This window comes from Falco peregrinus, chromosome 6 (genome assembly GCF_023634155.1).
Source record: "Falco peregrinus isolate bFalPer1 chromosome 6, bFalPer1.pri, whole genome shotgun sequence".
Taxonomy (NCBI): domain Eukaryota; kingdom Metazoa; phylum Chordata; class Aves; order Falconiformes; family Falconidae; genus Falco; species Falco peregrinus.
The window spans coordinates 11,334,593-11,357,840 of NC_073726.1; the positions used below are offsets into that span (position 1 = coordinate 11,334,593).

The 23,248-nt window shown below is 43.0% G+C and overlaps 1 long non-coding RNA gene across 1 annotated transcript; it reads right to left on the reverse strand.

Annotated features, from left to right (window-relative positions):
- Positions 1 to 828: 828 nt before the first annotated feature.
- Positions 829 to 22,380, reverse strand: LOC129784841 (uncharacterized). Its single transcript, XR_008747972.1, has 3 exons — positions 22,280 to 22,380; positions 21,832 to 21,971; positions 829 to 1,048 (listed from the first exon to the last, which is right to left on the reverse strand). It is a non-coding gene; the product is annotated as an uncharacterized LOC129784841 (long non-coding RNA).
- Positions 22,381 to 23,248: the final 868 nt, after the last annotated feature.

A 23,248-nucleotide genomic window follows, 5' to 3' on the forward strand; every position in this document is an offset into this window, starting at 1 on the left:
CCAGAAATGCCATGTGGCCAATGAAAACAGAGGGGGTTTCTGAGTCTGCATATTTTATTATATTAAACATGTTTTTTTCAATTCTGAAGATCACATTTGCTCAAGATGCAGGCCACCCTGAACTCTTATGCAATAGCATAAAGACATTTTTTGCCAGAGGAAAAATGAATCAGTGCTGTTTCATGTGTTAAATTTAGTCATACATATGCTGCCATATAAAACACTGTGACAATCAACATCACTTATGTTGTGATTGTTAAAGTGGAATCCAATTAACACTGCCAGTAATTTTAGCTATGGTCTTGCTACTGTAGTAAAAGTTCCCTGAAAAGTGAAATATTGCCTCAATCATGTGTAATCACCATAATTTTATCTTACGAATTTTGGATACCCATAGAAGATTACTTGAGCAGAATATTTATACACTTGAAGATTTTTCAGGTTTTGTAGATTAAGTGCAGAAATATGTTGGAAGCTGACAAGTAAAATATTTCAGAGGAAAACTTAAATACTATTAATCGGCAATCAGCCACATATGCATTTTAGTTGTTTTTCCTAATGACTTTCACTACTCACAACTAACATTGAATACAACCATACTCTGCAAAACAAGATAATCTTAATCTCTCTCTTCTAAAAGTCAGTGTCAGGTTTGTTGTTTGTTTCAGCCACAATAAGCAAGAGCCTGGGGAGAGCAGCATCTGCTTGGAACTTCGGCCACAGAAGTGAGGTCTGATGCTCAGAGACATGCTCTCCTCAGATTTTGTCAGTAAATGAAATCCCTGGATGGGGTATAACAATACAGCATCTGTTTTACAGGAATTACCCAACCCTTCATCCAGTCTGGTCTTTAAGGATTTTGATGGTGCTGCAGGATTCCATAAAGGCCATTTTCAGTTCGCAGTTAGAAGTGTTGTGCTTAAACAGTAGAAGTACTGCAGATCAGATGTGGACAGCCTTGAGTGGGACTTTGTACAGGGTATCGTGGCTCTCTGTCACTATCTGCTCATTGCCATTTGTTCTGATCCTCATGAGAAGGATTTTTCTGCTGAAAAGGAAAAGAAGATGTGGTGGGTTGACCTTGGATGGATGCCAGGTGCCTACCAAGCTCCTCTAGCACTCCCCTCCTCAGCAGAACAAGGGGGAGAAAATAAGATGGAAAACACTTGTGCGTCAAGATAAAGGCAGTTTAATGAAGCAATAGCAAAAGTCGTGTGCACACAGAAGTGAAGGAAAACAAAAGATGCTCTTCTCTAGTTCCCATCAGCAGGCAATGTTTGGCCACTTCCCGGGAAGCAGGGCTTCAGTGTGCACAGTGGTTGCTCCAGAAGACAAATGTTGTATATAACAAATGCCCCCCTTCCTCCTCCTTTCTCTTTAGCTTTTATACCTGAGCAGACGTCATATGGTATGGAATATCCCACTGGTCACCTTGGGTCGGCTGTCCTGGCTGTGTCCCCTCCCAAGATCTTGCCCACCCCCAGCCTACTGGTGAAGGGGGGAGGGGGGGAATGTTGCCAAGACAGCCTGGGTGCTGTGTGAGCCCTGCTCAGCTATAGCCAAAACCCTGGTGTGGTGTCACCACCTTTCTGCCTACCGGTACAAGCACAGCACTACGGGGGCTGTTGTGGGGCTCAGCCAGACCTAATGCAGAAGGAAGGCAGGCTATCGGGTAACAGATGTGATTCCCACATTTTCTAAATACAGATAAGTAGATTGCGCCTGGGAAGCATTAATTAAATTCCTGTGGTAGGTGCCATGGTTTTACCAAGTGCTTTGTTCTCCATTTATTTATTTATTTGTTCTGAAGTTCCTAGTTAAGCCTCAAACACTTTTTCTACAATCCTCTTGTGTATAATTACATAGTAATAGATAATTCCAGAGCAAAATCCTGGTCCCATGGATTTCACTTACAAAAATTAGGTCAATTGCCTTTATTGTCAGAAAGACAAGTCAAAACAACCTGAGCTTCTGGCCTGCCTTTACATATGCTTTTAACATCTCAATATATATACTACTCTCTATCTTCGCTAGCATCGAGTGATGGCTGAAGGTAAGCCAAGTTTTGCTATTCAGGTGTAAGACCCAAGGGACACCTAGCAATCTGGTATGGACTCAGAATTGCACATCAGGGCTGCCAGAGTTCTTTGTCAGTGGATGCTTATGGAAGAAAATGTGAGAAAGTGGAGGCAAGAGATAAATTGCAGGATTTTCAATGGGATTTGCACCTCCTTATACTGGATTTGTTATCTAATACTTTGTATCCCCACAATAAAAACTTGTTCACGCAAGCTTTAGAGGATAAATGAGTTCCCAGAAGTGAAGGAGAGTAACAATACTGGTTATTTAAATGCACTTCTGCTTGATTTTTCTTTAAAAACTAGGGAATATAAAAAACTACCAGATTATTCACATATTCGTCAAGATTTTACCTATCTGATGATTACAAGGCTTGAATTTAAAAACAAGGGAAAAAAGAATCAGCATGATCTTTTTTTTTTTTTTTTCTTGACAGGCATTACAGAATAATTTCAAAATAAGACTTCCTGGTAGGAAGCCTACAGCAGTAATGTATTAGATAGAGAGATGTAGCATTCTAGATTGTTTCTGTGTCTGTTATTTATGGCTGCGATAGTTATACATGTACCATGCTATAGCTATAACACGCATCGTAAAATTGAACCATCCTTCTCAATAATAAGCAAATCAAAATCATATTAGGTTGTTATGGAAACGTATATACACAAACCCTCTCCCCCTAAAGATTACTATGTGCTTTATCTATTTTTTCTCCAAAATCAACATTTACTGGGGACATTAAAAGATTATGTCCCCATAATCCATGGCAAACAATTTTCCTGCAAGCCCCCTCTACTGTCAGATGCACTGTAATCCTTCTTTCACTCTAGCAGGCATAATCCTACTGCTACATCAGATACCAAAACACAGCTGCTGCTGCTGCTGCTAGGACACAACTGCCTTCCCCCACCATCCATGCCCAACACGAAGCAGCCTGCCTTCAGCTGTGGCGCAGGTTAATGCTGCAGCCCACGTCGTTGCGTATCTGTCAGCTGGAGCAGCTCCAAATGAAACAGATCAAGATGCTAACGTGGTTCTTTTTTGTTTTCATGAACCAGAGGTAGGTTTCTCTCTTATTACCATCCCAAGCTATCTGGTTTGTTCTTGTGCAGAGGAATCCATGTTTTACTGTACTATTTGTGTTTTGGATTTTCTTTTCTTGCTATAAATTACAGTAAAGAGTACATGATTGAAAACATGTGCCCTACTGTAATTTAATATGAGGGGTTTGTTGCCATTCAAAAACCACTTAAGGTGAATTCACTGTATTAGCAGGTCATCAAAACTCCCTACATTGCATTACCATCCAATATTCAGTTTTCTGTCTTGAGTTATTCTTTATTAAAATATGAAGTGAATTACTGCACAGCAGGAACCTTGCCAGGCAAAAAGTTATTAAATCAAGCGCAGGAGACATAGGTTTGGCTGAAAAACAGTACCAGTGGTTGCCTCATTTCTGCTCTGATTAGTGGCAAGACTTGTCAGAACACCTGCCTTACCTTCTCCTGTGACTCACAGCCCAAAATGCTCTCAGCTGCTCAGTAAGGATTTATAAAGACATCTGCTTTTCAAAGACATCTGACTTTCTCTTTTTTTTTCCGCTTGGGACCACCTGCAAGAGTCCTGTGCTGCATTAAATTTTACATACAGAAATGGCAGCCACCTTCAGTGCTGTCAAAAAGAATCAATTAAATATTCCACACCTGACTCAATACATGGCTAGAATCAAGGGTTTTCTTATTATTTAACTACTAGGAATTTTAGATGAGGATCCCATTAGTTTCTCTGCCTGCTAGATGTTCTGCCGCAAAAGAAAAATAGCATGGAGTGTTTTTCTTTCTCAGGAAAATCTGATTACATTATCCAGAACTTGACATAATTGAAACAATTTTCTCGAATCAGAACAACCATTTCTGTCCTTATATTGTAACTGTTCCTCTTGACTTTAGACATTGCAGGCTTGAAAGTGTCTCATGCTGTACTAGTGGGCCTTGTGAATACTGAAAACCAGTCATTCGGTATTGCTGGCGTGTATCTTGGACAACAAATGCTAACCATTAAGAGGGAAACCATGACCTGGGCAACAGTAGACTGACAGATGCAATGTGACAGCAGTAGGGGGATCTCTTTCTGTCCCTTGAAGTCAAAGCAGGTCCATCAGTGAGAAATCCATGTTAGGAAGGGGAGCAAAAAGGCACCAGAGGGGGTTTCTGAGACTGAGAGAGATGCAGCCAGGCTATGAAACCCTCTGCATCAAGCAGACATGGGAAGACTGCTGCAAAGAGCAGGGAGTGAACGTAGACTAGACTCAGAGATGATGGAAATAAAGAATCAAGTTTTGATCGTGGTTGGGCAGAGGTCTGTTCAGTGATAAATGGCATAAGAAGAGGACTAGGGATTGATTGTTCCCTTTCTCTTTCGGTATAGCAGCTAGGTGATACCAAGGCAACTGTGAAGAGGCAAGCTCAAAGCAATCAAAAGATTTTTTTTCTCATGTGGTGTAGTTAAGCTGTAAACCTCCTTGCTTAAGGATGTGGATGTTAAAAGTTTTTATTGACTCAAGGGAAGGCTTGATAGATTTCTGGAGAACAAATCATCTTCGTTAAAAAGAAAATAGAGAATATAGTTTAGAAAGTATCTGAGTCTTGTTAGAGATCAGAGAGTGCTTGGGGATCATATTGCATAGCTCCTCCTGCTCTTACAGTCTTTCCTAGGCATCCACTTTTGGTTAGTATCAGCAATAGGACACTGGATTTATCAGAACCTTTAGTCTGGTCTGAGCCACTGTCATCTTCTGAATATGAATGTCATGGACGTTTACCATGGATTTCAGAAAACAAGCAAGAAGCAGACTAAGGAAATTTAATTAATCTCAAACAATGGACTCACGCAAGGTTTGTCTGGTTGACATGCCGGCCATTTCAGAAAGCAGTTGAACTCAATATGGTTGAGCTGAATGAGTTGCCTTCTGAAATTGCTTCTGAAATGCCAACTTGTTCATGAACCATTAAAAAAAAATTACATCATGCAAGTGATACGAGGCTTATCTTGGCAGCTGTTGTTGGCTGTTGAAACAGGTTGAAAGTTAATTAGAAAGCTTAACTGGATTTGATAAATTGATGTTAATCCTGATGAAACATTGATACGTAAACAAAGTCTAGTACCAAGTCACGCAAGTGAAAGGGCAATTACACCCTGCCACTGCACACGCGTTCTCAGCAACCACCTCTACTCAACAACCTCATTTCAGGCACTTGTCTCGGGTGCCCATGGGTTTTCAGGAGCACTGCTGATTACACGGGGCTGCTTTCCGATCTGAGATCCTCCCCAGAGACCATCACCTCTGACAGGAGAATGAGCCACACTTGCGTTCTTGACTAGTGTGGCATACTTGTATATAGCTGATGCCCATGTCACACTGCACAGAGCACACCCCAAAGTCACAGAAAGGCAAAGCTGAGATGCTGCTGTACTACCACAGTGCTAAACCACCACCAGACAACACCAGGGAACCTGGGTACATGTTATCACGGTCCCCACAACTAGCCTCGTGCCATGGTTTGCACAGTCCATTCTGCTTTTTTCAGCAGCTTTCTCTGTCCACAAGGGAAGTGCAGAGCTGTCATGAATGAGCTATGGGTAGAGCACCTTGGGTTGCAGTGAGGTAAGGAGGGAGGAGAGCCTCCCTCACCAGACAAGCCTGGAGGAAAAGTGATCCCAACACCTTCCTCTGCATCAGGAGATGAAGTTCCTCAGAGGGAGTTTGCAGCAGCAGGGAGGTTAGCAGGTGTCCCCATCCACCGCCCCCAAAATCCCACCAGGTCCTTCCTCCAAAAACCTTAACAGTTCTGTCGTACTTGGCAGGAAACATGATCCTCGTTGGTATCATGTGCTGTCATGGAGCCTGACGATACTGCTTGTCACAACTGCCAGTACATTTTGTCACTGATCGTGTTTTTAGGAAAGAAGCTGGAACAGTCTCCTCTCCCACCCCTTCCCCCTCCTCCTGGATCAGAGATGCTGCGCCTGCTTCAAAGGTCATGAAAGAAGAGTCAGCCTTTCTGAAGGCTTGACCTAGATTTTTGCTAGTTTTAAAGGTCAAGACAGACCCTTTGACACTGGTATAAGACTGGAGCCATCTGATGTCCATACTGCTGCTGGGCTGCACTGCCTCGAGGCTGTGCAATTCAGGCACTAAATTTCATTTCAGTTTCCACTTGGTCTTCAAGATCAGCTGGGAATTGTAATAATTTAGCACACGTTGGAATGAGAAGGACCACATCTGAGAGGAAAGAATACAATCCCTTCACATCAGAGATAAAAGAAGCTCTTTTGAGTCACGGTTGTTGTCTTGGAAGCTAGAAATAGAAAGTCATCAGGAGGGGTTTTTTTATCCTGTTATCATAGGGGAGATTTGCTGAATGATCTGAAATGCTTCTCCTATGTACTTTGGGACTCTGAGCCTGACTTTATCTAATACTCAGCTAGTCTCAGCATGCAATGCTGTGGATGAAATTTAGGTCTACAAAATTAATAATTATTCTAAATCATAAAACACATCTCTGCCAAAGGCAGCCACTCCAAAGGCAAAATGGGAGTCATGATGTTGTGGTTTAAGCCCTGCCAGGGACTAAGTACCATGCAACCACTCGCTCATCTCCCACCCTTCCCCCCTGTGGTGGGGCTAGGAGGAGAACTGGAAAAAGGTAAACCCCATGGATTGAGATAAGAACACTTCAACAATTGAAATAAAATATAATAATAATAACAATGATAACAATAATGATAACAACAAGAATTGTAATGAAAAGGGAGACAACAAAAAGAGAGAAATAATCCCCTCCCTGAAAAACTCCAAGTGATGCTCACCACCTGCTGACGGATGCCCAGCCAGTCCCCAAGCAATGATCAGTGGTTCCTGGCCAACTCCCCCCAGTTTATATACCGAGCATGACATTCTGTGGTATGGAACATCCCTTTGGCTGGTTGGGGTCAGCTGCCCTGGCTCTGCTCCCTCCCGGCTTCTTGTGCACCAGCTCACTGGCACAGCATGGGAAACCTGGAGAGTCCTTGACTTGGAATAAACACTACTTAGCAACAACTAAAACATCAGTGTGTTGTTGTTATTCTCATACTAAATCCAAAACACAGCACTGTACCGGCTACTAGGAAGAAAATGAGCTGTATCTCAGCCAAAACCAGGACGTGATGTGGAATTTTTCACAAAAGCACCTCAATACAACTTGCTTTGTGTTAAAGTTGAGCGCTGATTCAGGCTGTGGCTCTGCTTCCCTTTGAGTTCACCTAGCAGATGAAAGATGCATAAGCATCTGGTAAATGCCTCCTGCTCTCACAGTTTGCCTTCTTCAATACTGTGACCCTGGCCCAAGAGTGAGGTTTAGGTAATCTAGCAGAAATCGGTGGTCTTTCCAGCAAATTTTCTATATTAAGCTGTCACCTCTCCCATGCAGTGTTTATGAAATGAGTTTCTTTCCAGTGCCACATTTAAGCAGATTGGGCTGAAATACAATTTAAATCTTTCTTGTATATTTTTTCCCCCAAGACCCAATACTGTATAGTTTGCACAGATTTTATAGAGGGTGTCTTTACACAAAGGGGTTCAGACACCACCAAATGCCTCTCGGGCCCTGCAGAAGTCAGATTTTCAAGCAGCTATAGGATGGTGCTGATGCAGGTCAGGTCAGCTCTGCTACCAGGCATTCAGGCAAGAGCTCCATCAATTCCAAGCAGGGACAAAGCAAACCTGCACCCACCATCCAGACAGACCCGCTTTTAGCATTTTTTATCATCTTCCAAAAACCAGTTTTCCTGTTTGCTTTGTACAGGCACTTGGCTGCAGTGGCACTATGTACACTGTTGAGACAGGAATCCGCACTTTTTATGTGCTTCATTCTCAGTAAGGGATCATTTACAGCTGACTAAGGCCTGAAGATAAAACCGTAATACTATTAATATTTCAGAAGCGATCTGGTTTAAGTGCAGACACTATAAAATTACTGTCCAAACTGGCCAATACAGAGCTTTCGTATTCTGGGGAAAAAAAAGGGAAAAAAAAATTGAATACATTTCTTTTTCCCCTACTAAAATTCAGGATTTTCAGCAATTCTAAAGAAAATCCAGAGAGAGAGGGATCTGCAGCAAAACATGCCATTACATGTTTTAAAGACAGGCCATGAACACAACATGTGGATGGTACCAACAAAGGCTGTAACCTCAGGGTTATTCTGGGAAGGTAAATTCCCTACCTATGGTTTAGACCTTAGAAGTTTATTTGATGACTTTAACAAACCAACCTTTTCCAAGGTGCCTGTGAAGACAAAGCAATGCATAAATGCCACATGGCAGAAAAGGGGGTGGGCTGGTGAGAAGTCAGGATTACAAGAAAGATGCGGGGCCAGACTTGCGGGACACAAGGTCAGCAGGACCTGCTTCATCGGGTCACCAAGCACACATATCACCAGCCTGCATTTTAGAGAGTTCAAATCTGGCAAATTTAGTTGATTTTTGCATTTACTTTAAGTTGGATTCACCCATTTTTTAGGTTTTTTAGAACAATTGTTGTAATTACTGCCTTGTTTTCCTATCAGAAGTGTCTGAATTTCAGAGTTTAATACGCCGCAGCCTAGAAGGAAATCTGACCAAGATATAAACGATTTCTGATAATATCGATGCACAAAAGAGTTTAAAAAGTTATTTATATGAAAATGTATAGTATCGCTAATCTAGGAGAGTTTTTTATTCTGGGATATATTCATAACGTGTATGTGACGCTGAAAATAGCTACATCCAAATTCCAGCCAAGTCCCACTAGATGGCACCCAGAGCCCCAGCAATTCTTGGTCACAGGCTGCAGCTATCAAACACATGCCTTAGGCTTCATAGTGTCCATGCTTCATTAAGATTTATAACAATTTTTTAGCGAAAGCAAAGCAGTTTCGAACGCCCATTTATCATACCATGTCACGTGTGCATTTTTGATGGATAGTGATTTCCAGTTTTCTCAAACATCAATATGGTAAATAAATAATTCATATGTTGAAAGGGTATAGATCATCCCCTCACTTAACGAAAACTGACATTCGTTTTCAAGCGCACCCCTTGGATTCTTTGTATTATAAGCTTGTTTTATAATTGTGATATGAGGTAATATGGTAGCTTGAATAATAGAATAGTTTAACAGAGACGGGAGCAAACTTAAACAGAAGCAAAGGAAACACTGAGCACAGTTCTAAATGGCATTTTTCAAATCTGTCACTGTACTCAGCGTAACCAGCTGCCAAAGACCCAGCAAGGGGACTCTGCTCAGAATCCAGGTCCAGCATTTTTATCTGCAATCCACCCATATGCAGTCGCCAATGGAGATGATGTGACCTTGGAAGCTTTGATCTGACTCTCCACAGTTGCAGAGTTCCGATAAGCTGAAACTAAGGCACAGGCTCCGTTTTATCATCTTTTGATTTTCCCAAGCCAGAAGTTCATACATTTTTGCTCCTCTCTAGCATATTACTCCCCAGAATTTTGTTGACTTGATCCATGTAACTCATGCTGACTTTTCATCTGTTAAATAGTGAGAAACACTGACTATTTGGGGAAAATTTCACTAAACAGCCAGGGGCTAGTGTAAATAAAGGGTGATGGCAGACATTTGTCAATGCTCAGTTTTAAATTATTTTTTGAAAGATAAACTAGTGTGCAGAGAAACTTGTGAGTAACTAATAGGTGTGTCTGGGGAACATTACTTGCAGTTTAAAATGTCATGGGAATTCAGACCAGGAAAAAAAATTCCCTTAAACCAGATTGTGTGAGGAATGTTTGCTCCCCTACATGATTTCCTCCACATGATGGAAACCTGAGGCATTTCCTAAGATCCTAGCAAAGTCCCTGATGTTCTCATTGCCTTAGTCTCTCCTGCTCTGTTCCTCTGTATTTTTTATGCTTCTGGCTTATCATATGCAAATATTTGGTATTTGCTTGTTTTAGGAAGTGTTGTGCAGTTTCTGGTACAGTGCAGGTGTGTTGGCCATTTTTTTCTGGCCTTTCTGAATCTACTGTGATTGTTTGGGGACCTTTATGATTGCTGGTATTGAGTGATCACCTGCAGTTTCAAGGTACAAACTTTGAAGATTTTTTTAAGCCTCTGCTCCTATATAGATAATAATATAAATTATACTGCAACACTAGGAGCTGTTGTTGTTAATATTATTATTATTAACAATAATAATTTATCCCTTATAAATGACACTAAACTCTCTTTTGCTAAAAAATCACTACCCCTACATCCCCCAAAACTGGGTTGACTAAAATGTGACTCAAAGATCACCAGAACATCTTGACTGTGATGAGGGGAGGGATATAAAATTCATAGCATAGGACTTCTGACTTTGAAAAGTGACTTTATTTAAAAAGAAACTTCATCATTATATTATATATCTTGGCTTTATTCCCAGTAGGTATAAATGTGAAAGAGCTTATCACATTGATGCTCCAGTGGTGTAACTGAGCTCAGAATCCCCTTCCCAACAGGCAGAATCAGACCCATCAGGTCACAGGTGCCAAGCAGCCTCAGAAACCTCAGTCGTAGGCTCCTGAAGGGACAGAGGAGGTTGTGAGCAGAAGCGAGAGGACAAAAGTATGTGAATAAGGATTTAAACATGTACCCTCCAAGAAAACTATTATCTATGGAAAGAACCTGGATTCCAAAGTAGAGCTTTTGGTGGAAAAGCTAACTTAATCAAACCTCCTACCAGGTATCCAGCAGAAACTATATTAAATTATTTATGTTATGAAAGCAATTAGCATTACTGAAGTGAGAAAGTGACTTTCCTCTGGAAGGCGCGGCTGAAAATTATAGACCTACTACAGCAAATCTCACACTGAGCTGTGAATGTAGTGTCTATGAGGCTTTTAGTCTCTGAATCATGAAGTGTACGTTTTGGAGTATGGAGTGCAAAGGAGATAATTCTCAGCGCTTTGGATAAATGACACTTACTTCCCTCTAGCCGTAGAGGATGAATTAATCAGCTCTTTCTCTGTTGTATCTTTCTTGCAGAAGGAATTAACGACAAGTCCTTTAATTTTTAATTCAGTTCACGATAAGTAGAGCTACAATGCGTACTACAGATACAGCCATGCACATAACTGCAAGTATCACATCATTGGTGACAAGCACAGCATTCATAAAATGAGAATGACCCGTTTACACATAGCTCCCACATGACTGTAACATCTGCAGGAGGAAAAAGAAAAAAGAAAATGCAGAGTTCCCACGAGGCAAGGTAATTACAAGGAAAAGTCCTAAAATGTAATTTCACTACTTGCCCTGTAACATGCCAAACACCTGCCAGATCCACGATGCTGGATCCTGCAGGAGCTGAATCAACTCGGCGTTCTGGAGTATTCAGCGTGCTTCGGGACAGAACCTTGCTGATCCTGGTGCTCCATATGAGTAGACAAAATCGCTAGTGATTGCAGTCTCTGATGGGAAATATTGCCTTCCATTGTATCTAGATCTTATCACCTCAAGTAGGTATAATATGAGAATATGCAAGTGGATGTAATCAGCTTGGAATGTGCTTTGTGCAATTCTTGAACTGGATTTGCAGCACCAACCTTTCATTAAATTACATTACTGAAACCATAAAAACTGTCTGAATTTTAAAAAAAATTACATGTGCAATCGTATGAAAATCTTTAATCTTAATATTTCTTTTGGGAAAGCTTTTCTCTGTCAGTCTTCCACTCCCATAATTAAACTTTTGTACAACCATTCAAAGCAATTTCTATTAGTGAGCTTGTATTAATAACTGAAAAGACCACAGACACAAATCAGACAAACCAAAAAGATTTTCCCAGATACCATGAGATACTGTTTCTGTTTCCTTGTATAATTCTTAAATCCTTCTCATAGCTTTTGCTAGAAAGTTGAGATTCCACTCTTACCCTCAAAGATGGAGGCTCCTGGTTTTATCAGGAAAACTAGCAAATGCTTATTTGAATCTTACCACTTTTATTACAAGCCACAAATATTACACACAGAGGCAAAGTCTCATCACTGTATTTTGGAGGACAGTAGTAGTGCAATCAGAGGTCAGCTAATGAAACTTTAGGGCATTTCTCCTTCTCCATGGCTTCCTACTCCCAGTCTCTATATACAATTAAGCTAACACCTAGGACCCATGTGCTGTTTATATCCATATTTTGTTACTGAATCAAATGCAATGTCATTAACGCCATGCTAAGGGCTAGCAGCTACTCCTAATAGTATTTTATCTGTACTTTTCTATAACAAAGGTCTTTGCTGGTCATTAAGAAATCCTTCTGTGTTAGAATTTGGTGGAACTTTTCCCACTACTTTCAGCCAGACCAAGAAACTCTCCAGAATATTTTGTTTCCCTGTATATTTTAACAAAACTTTTGGTGAATCCATTGTTTTACTGAAGTGATAAAATTCCTTGTGATTAGGACATTAGCAAATGTGTTTGTTTATTTATTTTGTATATAGTAATTTTTTTTACAGGACCAGACTTTGATACATGACAGCAGCCAATAAACACAGGCATCTGTTTCTTTTCTTTGTTGATGCTGAGTTTTTTCTTATTTCTTTCTCTGCTCATATTTTTATATTTGGACCTTTGTATCACTTGGAATGCTATTTACACTCCTGAGAAACAGTAGTTTCTACTTCTGTACCATCCAGTTCTCCCACTCAAGAAATAAGCAGCATATGTGTCCCTCCCTTCCTCTCCAGTTTTTACATGACTAAACAAGTCTGAACTTTTCATAATAAAGAGAAGTATTTAGAAGGAATACCATAACTTTGTGTATTATTATGTGAGCCAAGCTGGAAGACCTTCTTTCATGCTGAATTTGTTGCCTCAGTGCAAGGGAACAGTCTACAGTCTGGAGAAATGAGCTCAGTGAACAGGCAGCCATCTAGGCTAACCCCTAAAAAACCCCTTCCTTCTGAAATTTAGGTGCCTTAATCAGAGCACCACTAAAGAGCTTTAATCTGGCCTAGATTTATAGCTGCCTTCCAGAGTCACGAATGGAAAGGAGATGGTGGTGTCTTCATTATTCCTTCTCTGAGAAGGGATTCACACTCCCTTCCAGGACCTCAAATTCACATCTCACGGGTTGGACTGTGCGTGTCAGGAGCTGTCAGACGCAGTAGCCCATTCAAGGCAGGCTGCCACGGTCTGATGGCTCCATGTCCAGCCAGGAGCAAGGCTGAGCATGTGTGCCCGATAGGCACACGCACACAAGCATATACACATGGAAGCATATATACGCGGAGAGAAAATGCAGCACTTCAGCAAGCACAGCACAAAAGGCCTGATCCTGTTCCCCTCTCTGGCTGAGCAGGATGAAAGCCCATTAGTGGAATATATGTAAATACATATGCATGTGAGAGTAGCTGCCCCTGGATCCCAGCCTCCCCTGCTGCTGGCACTGGGACATAGGCAGCCTTGGGACACTGCCCTGATCCTGTTATTGCTGGTACTCTGACTTGCACATACCTGTGCGCATGCACAAACACCCCTGGTACACACACCCATTGTGGGGATCAGGCACAGGGCATTGCAGACACAACAGCCTGTTTACACATTTTATCCCTTCTCCCCTCTGTTTTTCCACACTTGTTCACTCTACCTTACATTGCTCCCCTGCTCCTTCACGTTTATAGAAGATCCGTCTTAAATCACTTTGCACAGAAACCATTACTCACTAGGTTAAAGTGTAGTATCAGTCAAAGGGAGTATCAGTCAATGGTCTTGCTGTCACCCAAGAGAAACCTAGGTCTCTGGCAGCATGACATCCACCTAACAACAGAGAGCCGGGATTTAAACCCTGTGGTGCCATCAGACCTCTACAGGTAAGCAGGGCAGTCCCTGCTCTCATTAATGCTTTGTAAGTGGGTTAGAGCACAAACCAGAGGCCAGGTCTCCTTCCAGGTGCCTGAATCATCAGATCGCTGGCTCATTCTCACCACCCCCATCTGTCGCACCCACCGCTTTGATGAACCTACAATCTTCACCACATATGAGCTGCTGTATACAGAGCAAGTCTGGATGCTCTTCTGAGAGTTTAGGCTTGCAGCTTCCAACCCCCTTCAGCAGAAGAAGAGGCTGAGCCCAAATTCTTTCCTCTTGAATGCTAATCCTTGAACATCTGCACAAAAAGAGGAAAAGCAGCAATGCCAGCTCACTCTCCAGCCATGTATTTGGGAGAGATCTATCTAGTCATTATGACATGAATGACTACTGGGCTGAGTCCCCACCTGAGAAACACCATTTTACAAATCATTATGCAGATTAATGTGAAATAGTTACCGAGCTTTTGTAGATGCCAAAAATTACAAGGAAAAAAATTCAAATACCTGGGCAACGCTTTACATTGGAAACATGAATATCTGTGGAATTAAAGCATCTTGAGAGGTAGATAGCAATTTTTTAAGAGCTGGATTTTGGGTTTCTACCTACAATGGAAATTTGGAACAAAGTGACTGAGACAGCCTACCCTTCTGTACTTGTAAATCCTATCCGGCATCTACATCTATTGTGTGTCTACCTTGTAATCCTGATGGGTTCTCTGCACCTTGTCTTTTCAGTTTAAATATAAGCTGCTGAGCACATGCAGAAATGCTCTACTCCGAGCTGCCAGGCATGTGAGCTTTCACAGCCCAGCCCAGCACATGTGCAGACAAGCCTCCAAAGAGCGCAGATAAAAGCATGTGCACCCGGCATCTGTTCCAAGAGACAACCACAGCTTCAGAAGTGAGTGACGCAGCAAGTCATCACCTGAACAGGGACATCACCTATGTTTCCAGAATTTCAGCATAAGAAACTTGAATTTATTTTTTTTTTTTTACTTTACTACAAAAGAAATACATTCAACTCTTCCAACTATAATTCTCCCACCTTTTCTTCTTTAACCTTGCAATCTCATGCAAGAGCACACTCCAAATTGTATCAATTCCTTAGAAAAAATATAATAAGAATAGTCTTTTCTTACCCTGTTGATGTACAGATATGCTTTTTTTGGCTGTGGGGTTAACAAGCATGTGAAGAAAATATGTTTTATTTTGGATAGCAAATCAATATTTCTGTTACCAAAAGAAAAATATCTCAGTGTCTCCTTGGAAGGACTAAATGATCCTAGAAGTTCTAGTCCAATAGACTGACATTAAAAAAAAATAATCCCCAACTAATGTGAGCACATTAACAGTTTATGTTATTTCTTCTAGCCAAAGTTCCCAGTTTTTTGCAGCCATTATTCAGCAAAAGCTTCCTCACAGCACTGTGAGAAAGACAAGCATTGCTTTCTCCACTTTCTATATAAATAAGCAAGCTCAAGGTAGGTTAAATGACACCAGGTAACACAAGAAAGCTTCAATCCCAAATTACGGCAGTTGCTGCACCACTAGAAGAAAGGGCTGATAACAGAAAACCCCAGTGCTAATTTATCGTCAAAATGTATGAAATAACCTGTGTATGGATTCACCGTTAACATAAAGAACTAGCATTCCTCCTACAGACAGCAAGCTTATTTACTTAACCTGGGGTTCATTTGTCATGCATTTTTAAGAAAGAGAAGGCAGAGAAGACGAACTTTCCTCTTTCCCATTAACCAAGCTCTCCTAAGGCAGATATGATGTGTAGTGTCACAGCCGTGCCTAAGTGTTCTGCACTGAGGCAAGAGTATTTCACCTGCAGTTTTACAAGCTACTAGTAATTGATTGGAGGTTCTCACTGAAAATGTGATGTAAAAGGTGTCAGCTCAGGCTTCAGGCTAGGTTAATAAGAGAAAAAATGTTTTTGCTGGCAAATGCCAGGGAGGGAGCAAGCACCCTGGCCATCACCTGCCTCGGCTGACATGCAGTAACTTATTAAGGTTCAGAAACCCACTAGTGTGCCTGAACCATTAGAGACAAAACAACGTATCACCTTAATTAAAATGCAGCTCTGGAAGCTGCCCTTCAGGAGTAATGGTACGTGCAATGCTGGCTCGATTCTGTTTCAAACAGAAGGGATAGTGATTATGCAGAGTCATGAGTTCACTTTATAAATGAAGGAATAACATTATGATGGAGCTCTTGGAAACAGAGAAGCAGATGCAAAGCTTTCCTTGTAGGATGAGAGATGATATATTAGTGCTGAATAAAAGCTTGTTGAGTACTAAAAGGGTTTATTTTTATTGGGCATTTTTTATGCCTTTTTCCTCCATTAAGCTGTGTCTACTATAAAGTATTAGAAGAACTTACATTACTTTTATTTTGTAATTGTGTTTTTCTTCAGGAAATAAACATCAGCATTGTGTTGGCAGCAAGTGAGTCACCTCCATTCCACCCAGTTTCGGGACTGCTCCAAGGCAGTGGTGCAGGTGGGCAGTGGGTAGGGTGCAGGGCTGCCAGGAGGAAGGGGAGAAGGGAGGAGTGTCACAGCCTGGGAGCCACCTTGCCGGGGAAGAGCCTTGGGAAGCCAGGCTACCTAATGCTCTTGGTGCTGTCAGCAGGAGGCGATGAGCTGGCTGTTGTTGCAGGACAAGCGGCTCTGACATGCTGTAATCACCCTTCAGTCGCTCCATACCCCCCAGATGTTGCAGGGGCTGCCAGCCCAGCTGCCCTGGGCTCTTCCCTCCGCTATTATCTGTCCCACCCTCTGGCCTTCTGCACCGTGTTTGGGGAAGGAATGGCCGTTTGAGGTGGCAAAATTGAGCTTACTTGGACTGCAGAGTAGCCCAGCTTGAATGTGCATAATTCTCCATGCCCTGATCCTTCCTCTCAGCTGCTGTGACTGTGTCACCCTGAGTCACAAACGTTACTACACTGAGCTAGTAATCCGGATGAAAGAGGGATTCAGTCTCCCCTGCATTTAGCTTTGATTTCTAGAAAGTGAAAGAAACTTTATTTTGGAGCATGCTATAAATAAGTACCTAAGAAACCAGAGGGCAACAGCAAACACTACGGTGACGGAGAAACAACATGAAATGGAGACGTTATTTCTCCCATATAAATCTACAGAAATTGTCCTATGTAAGCTGGAGGGCATCAGGCAGCTTTGGGGAAGCAGAACATGTTGAGGAATTGCAGCCTTACAACTGAAAAGCAATCCTGAAGCAGTCTTACGCTGCATAGCACCACCTTTTTGCCTTCCATGTTAGCAGGATGAGTGCTAGAGAGGGAAGTGCGAGCAGGCTGCATCCTGGGGTGATCCTCAGGGAATTATACAGCCAGCAGTAGGCCGGGGCCCAAGAAATCCATCACAAGCACTTTGCAATACCTCCTTGTTCAGCCTACAATTTTTCTTCTTTTGAGGGATTTGCTACCTCTGGAGGTGATGCTTTGCTCTGTAGCAGTGATCTTTTAAAGTAGAGTGTTATTGCAGAGTTCAATAGTCATTTATCCAAAGGTTTCTGACAGCAATCTGCCTCATTCAGTGCTTGGGCTCTAACTGATAAACAACATAATCTAAAATCCCAGAAACAGACTAAAACCAGCAGCTGATGAAACTCCATCCTCCTGAGGCAAAAATTAACATGATTAGCCACTGCCTTGCTCCATTCATCTTTTTCCCCTTCCCTGTTGACTAATATACTGCTGAGAAGGTATCATTAGCATTCACAAGCAAAATGCAAGAAGGTGAACATCCTGTAATGCATTTCAGAAGCATCCTTGAACTAGAGGCATGAAGAAGCAGATAAGACTCTGAAGTGCACTCTGAATTTAAAGGGACACTTTTAAAATCATCTGTGTTCATGGCTAATATTGTGTAGACAATTCACTAGGAGGGAAACAGCCCAAAGAAATGTCTCATATGTGGAAATCAGCAGAAAACCAGCCGCAGAAACAAGGAAAGAACAGTCCTGTGAAGGCAATTGCCTTCCATTTCAAAACCTCTGCCTGCTCTCCCTTGCACAAGGAATTATTTTTAATTCAGACTAGGGGCAGCAAAAACAGTGGCAGCCTAAGAATGTTTCCTAATGAAAGGGGAAGACCAGACATCAAGTACTACAGCATTTAACTTAAATCCAGAGATCAACCTCTCCTGACAGTAATCAAGTAATCGAGTCTTCAATAAGGTCACGCTGCCTAAAATGACAACGTTCTTTGCAAATAACTATCTGTGGTGCTGACCACAATTATTCCTTGTCCATATTTGCAGCTAGTTTTGTGTCCAGCACCCACTTGCACACTGTGAACTTTGGCAAAAGATACTTTGTGTGTGTAGATCAGGCTGTGTGCAGGCCAGGCGTTTCTGGGTGGTGTGTAGATCTTGTCAACAGTTTTCAAAAGGACATTCAGTAAGAGCAAGCAATTGCCAGAAGTAGGGAATTATTAGTATGTCAGCCAGACCACTCTGGAAAAGCAGGTTTCCAAAACAAATCTAAACTAATTTGCAGCATTAGGACATGGCTTTGCCCTAAGCAATGTTTGGAGCAGCCAGTCTGTTCCTTCTGGAGAATGCATAAGCCAGCATTCTTCCCTGGGAAAAGACAAAAACGTGACACCCCACTCAGCTCTTCCTGCAAGGCAGCCACATCCCCAGGTCTCTGTTTGCCTACAAGACACAGAGATGCCTTGTCTGGGAAGTGTCACCATAAAGAGCCAGATAGATTAGCTCACGGTTTTGCCACCACTAGTCTCATGGCAGCTGGCAGAGACTGTTATTTATGGCCGTCTTCGAAATACCTATTTAGAAAGACATCTTCCGCCTTTGCGCAACCACTCGCATAAATGCCCTGAGTGAGAGGGGGATTGCTCAGAGCTTTGGAAGGCGTTTTCAGCTGGGCACTCCGTACAGCCCAGCAGTAGGCTCATTCTTCTCTGACTTTTGCCACGAGTCTCCCATGATCAAATGGGTAATTGAGCCTGACCCTCTGTCCTAGAGACGATTTTGTCTGGATACAGCCCCCTATTCCCCTCCAGCTCACACCCCTTTGATGCACTGCAGAATTATTATTGTGAAAATATCTTTTCTGAAATTGAATCTCTTTGAGTACTGAGAGCCAAATTTTGCAAAGGGAAGGCAAATGAGAACATTTTAGCAGGTAATAAATGGATGATCGAGCTCATGGTTCTTCTCAGAAGGGATCCTTGGCTTGTGGTCAAATAATTTTAAATACTAATCTGCTAAAAATAATATGGTGTCGTGCATTTCAGTGACAGGATTGTTATTGTACAGATAATACTTTAGGCTGCATGAGAGAATGTGGTTTAGTAGGTCATACCCTTGAGGGATACTTTTAACAGGAAATAATTTTTATAAAACTAAGAATGAGTTAGTAAGATACTGATTCCTCATGCTTTTCTGCAATGAGTACACCCAAAGGCACACTGACATCAGCTGGTAATTTTTTATTCTGCGAGCATAATTTTGCAGCGTGCTTAAGCCTAAATTAGTTCACGGCATCTTTTTACACTTCACTTTTTTTGTAGGCATTAGCTGTGTAACTAACTCTGGTGTTCCACAGAGAGGAATGTGCCTCATGCCATAGGTCTCCATTGAGCATCTAGACTCTGTAGGAGTATCCTGATGACCAGTGGATCAGCTGGTTCCGCTCCAGAAAAAGAGTGGATTTGTAATAAGCATAGAAGTGCCATGCATGAGAATTACCCAAGGCTGAAAATGACAAAAGCACCATTAGCCCTGAAGGCTAAAGCTCAGAGGAGGAGGAGAGCACTCTCTGATGCCATCTACAGAGGACGCACAGGAGGGGATGAAATGGGCAGGCAGCTTCTGCATGGTTTTAGGCCAGGCCAAGCAGCATGGGGTGAGGCCAGAAATCCTTCCAATTCCTGGTGTAAAGCTAGTAAGCCCTCTTGTCTGACCCAGCCTCATCTGACTGGCAACCTGTAGTCAAATCTGGCACACAGGACACTTCCATCTGGTCTCTTTCCTGGATGACACTGGATAGTTATTCAAGTATGAATGACACTTGAGGAGACAAATACCTCCTCCAGAGGCTGTGAATGAGCTGCCAGAGCACTGTCACAGTCTCCAGCAGGTGGGACAGGGCAGACCTTCCCCCTCACTGCCTACAGCAACGGCAGATCTCCCCGAGACAGGCATGGGGTGCAGCTGATACTGCTCTCAGTGGCAAGAAGTTGAGGTAGCAACAACTTCCAGAAGGTGAGAGTCGCCAGTGGATAAAGAAAAGAATGACAAAAAAAGGGGAGTCTTTGAGACATCCAAGCAAACACGCCACCTTATCCAAACTCAGTTCAGGGATGCTGGCCAGGACAAGGTTTGAGATGCCTTCTCAAGCAGAAGGATATCCCTGGTGCTCAGACATTTCTCAAGCGTCCTCACAGAGCTGAAACCTAGGCTTTGGTCTGAGGACTGGCCTTCTCCTTTGTCTGGACTCCGCTGACCAGAAACCAGCCTGACCCTGGCTGTGGAACACCATCCTGTCTCAGCCAGGCATTGCCTGGAGAAATGGACAGCAGAAACAGGGAGAGCACCACTCCAAGGTATCTACCCTACCTGGGGTAGACAAGAGAGCCTCTATACTGAGCAGGCAGAGCACAGAGGCAGTACGACATGGACAGGTAAATCATAAGGTAGAAACACGGTGATGCTGCTGGCAATACTGCAGCTACAGGGGACAGTACCAAGCCACAAGCATCTCCAAGGCTCCTTTAGAGAAAGCAGGCAGCTGGAAATGGGTTTGCCTGAAAAACAGCCTTGGGCCCAGAAACTTCACTGACCACTGACAGCCATCTGAGGGCAAAAGGAACAAGAACTCAAGAGTGGAAGGATCCCTCACTGGGTGGGCTGTGTAATGCACTATGCACATATGCTAACTGCTCAACTCTTCCTAAGCTTTCCTCAGGTAATGAAGGTTTCCCTGTCCCCTTAGCAAAGCTTTCAGTGCCTGTCAGTGACAATGTGCTTTCCATTGTGGCTGCTTAGGGAGGCACTTGGCTTTCTCAGTTTTCAGGGTGAAGCTTGGTTCAGTTTTATGTCATAAGTTTACTGAGGCTTTGAATCCTGCCCTCATGTCTGGGTTTCAAAGTCCATGGCTGCTTCAGAATAGCATGAGGTAACATTTACTGGCAAGAAAAGTTATTTGTATACTTAAACCCTTGTGTTCTTCTCCACACTCCTGGTTTTAATTTAGAATATTAGTCAATGTCGTGGTTTGAACCCAGCTGGCAACTAAGCCCCACACAGCTGCTTACTCCCTCCCCCCACAGTAATGGCTCCTGCTAGATATATATATGTATATGAATTACTATATAACATGCAACTCAAATCATGGGTTACAACAATTTAAAGGTACATCCACTGCAATCTCCATCCTTGGTCCCTTTGGACCAGCCAGTAGGATTTAACATTGTGATGGACTCCTCCCCTTGCCCCTGCTCTGGCTTGGCCTTACCCACAGCCTGCAGTCCCTTAGGGTTGTACCTGCTCCAAGTGGAGCCTCATCTATGAGCTGCAGTCTCTCCAGGGGTATACCTGCTGTGGCATAAACTTATGCACAGCCACAGCTGCTTTGAGGTTCTCCTCTTCCAATGTGGCCTTCTCCATGGGCTGTGACCACAGACCTGCTCCAGCATGGCCTTACCTACAACCACAATCCCTTTAGAAGAAAATCAGCTCCAGCATGGCCTTACCCCCAGCTGCAAGCCTTACAGGGGTGTACCTGCTTGGTCACGGGCTTATCTACAGTCACACACTTGGAAGTGTTCCAGTACAATCTCATGCACAGACATGCTTCAAGCTGTACCTGATGTAGCATGGAGTTACCCACAGACGCTTCGAGGTGTAACTTCTCCAGTGTGGACTTGTCCTTAGGCCATAATCTCTTCAGAGGCATACCCACTGTGACACAGACATAACCATGGCCACAGACGCTTCAATATATACCTGTAGAGGAATGAAGCTGGGTTAGTTATCATTGATAATATACAACTGTGGGCTGGCTTCAGGGGCGGTGGGTTGGCCGATGTAGATAAGGTGCAGCTGTGGCTGGTTCTGTTAAGGGGTTGAGAGCCGATGAAGAGAGAGTAGCTGAGGAAGAAGTGGAGAGAGGAAGAAGCAAGAGAAGAGGAAAACACATGCTCTGGATGAGATGAGGAGAAGGCAGCAGAGGGACTGTATGAAGAGTATGCTGGTATGAGGTGGTGAAAGACCTTGTTGCACTTTGATAGTTTGGAAAGTGCTGCGATATATACCTGTTCTGACATGGAATTATTCACAGCCACAGATGCTTTGAGGTACCCTGCTCCCACATGGACGCGTCCACAAGTCACAGTCCCTTCAACTTTAGTTCACACTGAAGTTCTATCCTGTCCAGTACAGCAGCACAGAAACAGCAGCCATGCCCTGGCCACCTGCCAGCCCAGGCACATCGCCCTTGCTGTTATTGGAATGTTCTCGGGCACAGCACAGTGAGGTGATAAGCAGTGCAGTGGTACAGCAAGCAGCAAAAGCAAAAAGCAGCCGCTAATGAGCACTAGACTCTAATAGGCAGTAAGGCAAGCACAGAAACCTGCTGATTAATAGCTAAACAGCAGCAACAGCTATAAATTGGCTCTAGCATATTCTGATCCAATCTGTTGTTATCTCGAACCCTTTGAGCCCCACGTTGGGTGCCAAAAAGGACTGTCGTGGTTTAACCCCAGCTGGTGACTAAGCCCCACACAGCTGCTCGCTCACTCCCCCCCCACAGTGGGATGGGGGAGAGGATCAGAAGAGTAGAAGCGAGAAAACTCGTGGGTTGAGATAAAGACAGTTCAATAAGTAAAGTAAAAGTCACATGTGCAAGCAAAGCAAAGCAAGGAATTCATCACCGCTTCCCATGGGCAGGCAGGTGTTCAGCCATCTCCAGGACAGCCAGGCTCCATCATGCATAACAGTTACCTGGGAAGACAAACACTGTTCATGCCAAATGTCCCCCCGTCCTCCTCATTCCCACAGCTTATATATACTCAGCATGATGTCCCATGGTATGGAATATCCCTCTGGCTTGTTCAGGTCAGCTGTCCTGGCTGTGTCCCCTCCCAGTTTCTTGTGCCTATCCAGCCTTCTCGCTGGCAGGGCCTGAGAAACTGGAAAGTCCTTGACCTAGTATAAATGTTACCTAACAACAATTAAAAATGTCACAAGCTACTAAGAAGACAATTAACTCTATCCCGGCTGAA